Source organism: Trichosurus vulpecula, chromosome 7 (assembly GCF_011100635.1).
Source record: "Trichosurus vulpecula isolate mTriVul1 chromosome 7, mTriVul1.pri, whole genome shotgun sequence".
Lineage (NCBI taxonomy): Eukaryota > Metazoa > Chordata > Mammalia > Diprotodontia > Phalangeridae > Trichosurus > Trichosurus vulpecula.
The window spans coordinates 59,782,612-59,788,012 of record NC_050579.1 but is presented as its reverse complement, the minus strand read 5'-3'; positions in this window follow the sequence as shown (position 1 = coordinate 59,788,012).

Below are 5,401 nucleotides of genomic sequence, written 5' to 3'. Positions count from 1 at the left end.
ATCATAATTGATTACCAGGCTGGCTGGATGTATTTCCATCTTCATCTTATCACCATTGACATAAACTTGACATTTGAGAAAATTCACATATGAAGCAATTCTATTTAAATTGAACGTTTGTTTTTGCCAATCAATATAACAAATACTTTTACAATTAAGAATACTATTACAATTTGGAATCACCTGTTATAACCAGGTCAGTTTAAAGTGACATACTGGAACAATATTCATGTTAAATTTAATAGAACCTACTCACAGTCCAAAGGGTGGGTGGGCATAATCCCTTCCATCTCTCTATAACTTCATCAATTGGGTTTTTAACTCAAGCTATCAAGCCTTTTACTCTAAGCTGCTTGCTCAAGATTTTAATTTACTAATCTTCCACTTTTATCACAGTCTCTCCTTTCCTTTTCCCATAAACTTTAGTGACAAGCAGTAAAATGAACTCTAATTTATCTTAAGCATTAAATTAGGAATGACACATCTTCACTTTTCACTTTGTACTTCTTTTCTGGTTGGGTCCCATTACACAAAAACCTTTTCTCCTTTTTGTAGGCAGAAAAAGGGTTAAAATACTTCTCTAGCTGTTTCCTCTTTGATATAAGGGAAGAGTTAACTGTTCCTTATCTTGAAACTTTTTTAGTGCAGAGAAGTTCAAAGGAACTTTTCCCATGTAGCGTTAAGTCTTTCTCCTGAGCCATTACCTTCAAGTCTTTCTGCTCAGATAACTCTGTCTTTTGAGCGGAGGTTATGCCAGAGCCCTGAGAACTCAGTCTTAACACTTCTCAGGCTTTCTTTTCTCACATACCCTGTTTTCTCCGGTCTTCAACATAAATCAATCTCCCCCCACAACTTGACTTTAACTTGTGGGTATTTCCCCTTACAGTGTTTAACTTTAACCAGACTAAGGACACATAGCCTGCTTTGCTCCCTCCTCAGGTATGCCAGTGTGATAGGGAGGGGCAAGGGGGGAGTTTACTGCCTGCTGCTGCAGCTGCTAACAGGCTACTCTCATTCATGGATGGACATACACATGCGCAGGCACAAACAGACAGACAAAAACACACAAACACAAAACAGACACCCCGGGACAGATACCAGAAACCAGAATGGGCAGAGGCTGGACTGTATCTAGCATGCCTGGGAGATCAGTGCTTCTTCAGAAGGGAGGGCCTATCAGATTAATTAGGCCTGTCTCCCTGCCTTATGGACCTTAAGCCATGTCCTGCCCTGAATCTCCACCAGAACCAGAAGAGAATTCCCACCAGAAACCAGAAAACAGAAACCTGACTCAACCTACTCTCTGGGGCTCTGGAACATCTCAGAGACCGATTCCCCTAGAGGTCATGGATCCACAAAAGTCTGAATAGAGGGCAGGTTGGCGTCGGGGGTGGGTTAGTTCTCTTCCCTCTAGAACCCTTGGGGCTCTGGGACGTCTGGCCTAAAAGACAATTATTAATGTCTCAGAGGCTGGCTCCCCTTAGAAGTAGGGAGGAGAAGATGCCCCTTACCCGAGGACAAGACCCTACCTGGTCCAGGTCTGGGGGGTGCCACAGGCCACCCCCAAATCTCGCTGGGGCCTCCAGAAATGTGCTGAAAAAAAAGTGAGCGAGACCAGGATATAAATTTAGATGTGGATTTATTCAAGCACGCAACTGTTCAGAGTAATTACTCAAATCCAACAGCCACGAGAAGGGGAAGGGAGAGGGTACTTAAAGGGAAAGAACACAATTAGGTTTCCGTGGAGATGGGGACAAAAACAGTGGGACAAGCTGAGGAAGGATTATTTCTGTGGAGAAGGGAACACAAACAGTGGGCTCCAAGGAGATGGGAGTACAAACAGTGGGGTCCCTGGAGAAGGGAGTAAAAATAGTGGGGTGAGCTGGGGCAAGAAAGAGAAACAGGAGAGGGGGGGCAAGGCATAACACTAGGGGCCTCCAGTTGCAGACCTCCCCCCTCTCCCTCTGCTCCCTCAACAATCATATCTATTCCAAAAGCTTAAACAAGCACTCTTATTTGGAACACTCATTATCTCGGCCTTTTGGAACCCTTGGCTTCCTTCAAGGCTCATTTCAGGAGCCAACTCCTACTGGGAAACTTTTCCTGATCCTCTAAGTGCTCTCTCCCTCCTCAAATTATTTTGTATTTACTTTTGTACATGTTGCATTCTCCAATAGGATAGAAGCCCCCTGAGGGCAGGCACTGTCTTCTATATTACTTTCTCATCCCCAGCATGTAGCATAGTGTTGTAGTAGGTGCATAATGAATGCTCCATGGGATGAAATATTTTATCCTGAATTCTTTAGTTTCACACTCGTGAGAATGCAAGTACCAGGGCTTTCCTCGAGACAAACTGATTCCCCAAAGCAAGGTGAAATGGAAATTGAAAATTCCCCTTTAAATTAATAAGATCACTCAAATAAATAGGTTCAGTTCAATTCTCAGCCATAACCGTTCTATAACCCCTGAGTGTTCTTGGCTTAACATTCCAGGAACTAGCCATTCCTAGGTCACGTCGACCCGGAGGGTTGGCTTCCCTCCTTGCAAGACGTGATGTTATTAAAGAAAACAAGTACCAAGCCTCAGACGGATGGAACGTGACTGGGCCAGATGTGTACTGAACAAACCATGAATAGCGCACGCGCCAAAAACCTCTTGACTCCAAGCCTTCTTTGTTTAGAACAGCATAAAAATCTATGTCCTGTAAGCCCGCTGAGCCTCACCCTCGGGAAGGACGCTTCGCCTGGGAAAACTCTTTACACAATTCAAGTTTGCATGGGCTGTAAAGGGGCTCCCAGCCATTGATTGACTTCGGAGGTTCCCTTGAATTGGTGATGTATTCTCTTCCTTTACCGATTATCTTGATTGGTGTTGTGTTATTGGTTATTCTCATTATTGTATGTTTTCTATGCAAATTCAAGCTATCTGTGCCTTGCCTTTTCTAAATAAATTACTATTTTCTATTTTCCTGGTGTGTTGGGGAGTGTCATTTATAGGAGCAAATCCGAACCTCATTGAATCGTATCAATACACAAGGCCATGGCCCTATTGAACATTGACAAGCTGCTGTCCCATTGGGATTAGCTTGTCCCCAAACCCCAGGTTAGAAAAGAGACTCAACAATGGAGTCCTAGCCTCTGGGGGTTTCAAGGACACTTACCCATTTCTGGTCTAAAAAGGGGAAGGTTCTAGGGTGGAAGAGGCATGCTAACAGTTACAGCACCTTGTCTGGTGCATCAGGAGAGGGGAAGATGGGTAGGTCCCATTATCATGACATGGGGCCAGTCCTGTGCAAATGGGATGGATTCCAGATAAGTTTCTAGTATTTTTGCCAATTTTCCCACTAAGAGACTAGTTAAGAAGTCTGAGATGTTCAAATGAGTCTTTCCCCAGATCTTCTCACTTTGTGGGAAGCCTTGCAGTACCAGAAGCAATGGAGTCTCTCTTATTCTTTCTCAAAATGGGAAGTCAAGGAAGAAGGAACAATTGTATCAGGGATACAGGTCAAGTTTTGAGGTGGAGGGAGCAGGACTTTTGGACCTTTTCACCTCTCAGGTCCTGGGTGGGGAGGGGGAAGGATAATATGAAAACTGAGTTTGCATAACAAGATAAAGCAGCTTTAATGTGTACTTGCAGGAGAAAGGTGGGAGGTGGGAATAACAAAATTCCTTACTCTGTTTTTACTAGTGTTTGAGGAGTCCTTATTTGTTCAAATTATATATTATTTCCTTTGGTAGGACTTAGAAAATATCCTTTATTGTCTTTGGTAGGATTTAGAAAAGAGGAAAAAGCAGACCAATGTTTATAAGAGAAAGACTTGAAACAGAAGGCACAGACATATTAGGGAGGAGAAAGAGGACATTCCTCCATTTGGGTGACAGGTAACTGAGGTGTGAGGGCCAAACTCTGAACTAGGTGGGTCAGGAGAGCTTGCACCTGAGAAAAGTGTCACATGAGTTAGTAGTACTGTTAATGGTAGGCAAGGTCACAACAAGAATTACAAATATTTTCACCCAGGGCAAGAAAAATGGGTGTGTGTTTGTGTGTGTGTGTGTGTGTGTGTGTGTGTGTGTGTGTGTGTGTGTAGGTTTGTGCCCACACCCAAGAATTTGGTTCAAAGGCTAATATAACTGAGTATAGAGTTGAGTTTGGAGAAGGGTTAGCACCAGGGGTGGGAGACCTGCATCCTGGAGGCCACACATGGCCCTCTAGGTCCTCAAGTGCAGCCCTTTGTATCCAAACTTCACACAAATAATAGAACCATTTGTTCTGTAAAACTTGGACTCAGTCAAAAGGCCACAGTCAAGGACCTAGAAGGTCACATGTGGCCTCAAGGCTGCAGGTTCTCCACCCTGGTAGCCCAATCAACAGTGTACATGTATGGAATAGGAAAATCGATTGTTGAATTTTTAGTGTGAACACTTATACCTCAGAAATCAGGAAAAACTACAAATCAGGGCTTACATTGTTTTGTTGATTGTCTGGACTAGTGAGTGTCAAACTCAAATAGAAATGGGGTCAATAAACCATAAATAAGAATCACTACTGCTGCATATTGAGTTAGGGAACCACACATCAACATCATCTATGTTTATTGTATTTTAAATTATTTTGGTAAATGTTTCTCAATTACATTTTAATCTGGTGAACCAAATGAGTTGTGTTTGACATCTCTGGTCTAAGACTTAAGTGACAGTGAAAATATTCGTAATGTAGATAAAGTTTAAACAGGTGTGTGTGTGTATATGTGTGTGCCCATGCCTGTGTTTTCCAAAGAGTAGGGTGTGTGTGTGTGTGTGTGTGTGTGTGTGTATTTTCCAAAGAGCTAGTTGTTAAACATTTACCAGCCCACAACTGAGCTCAGAGTAGCATGTCTACAAACTGGGTGAGGGGAGGGTGGGGGTGTGGGGGGTGGCAGAAGATGTCCTTGACACAAAGCACCATGAAAACAGGATCTTTTGAGTGGTGGGCTCAGGCTAGGTGATGAAGTAGGTCTGCTTTCCTTAGGCTCCTGAAGGAGGTAACAATCTTCATGCCACAACAGAGAGAAGTGTCCCCTCCTATTCCAATGTTGGCACCCTGGAGCAAAGCCTGAGTCACCCTGCCCTAGGTACAGCTTAAACAAAGGGAAATAAATAGATTGGGCAATGGACAAGTGGGCCTGAGCTGAGAAGAAACCTAGGTCAACTCCTTAAGTTAGCTGAACATAATAGATCCACAAAGTACTAGAAGCTTTTCTTTCCCTTTTATCTTTAGGATAAAACGCAAACTCTCATTTGACGTTTTAAAAGCCTTTATCAATTTTGGCTCCAACCTATCTTTCCCAACTAATTCCACATTATTCCCTCTTAAGCACTTTACATTCCATTCAAAATGGCCTAACTTGCTGATCCCCACAATA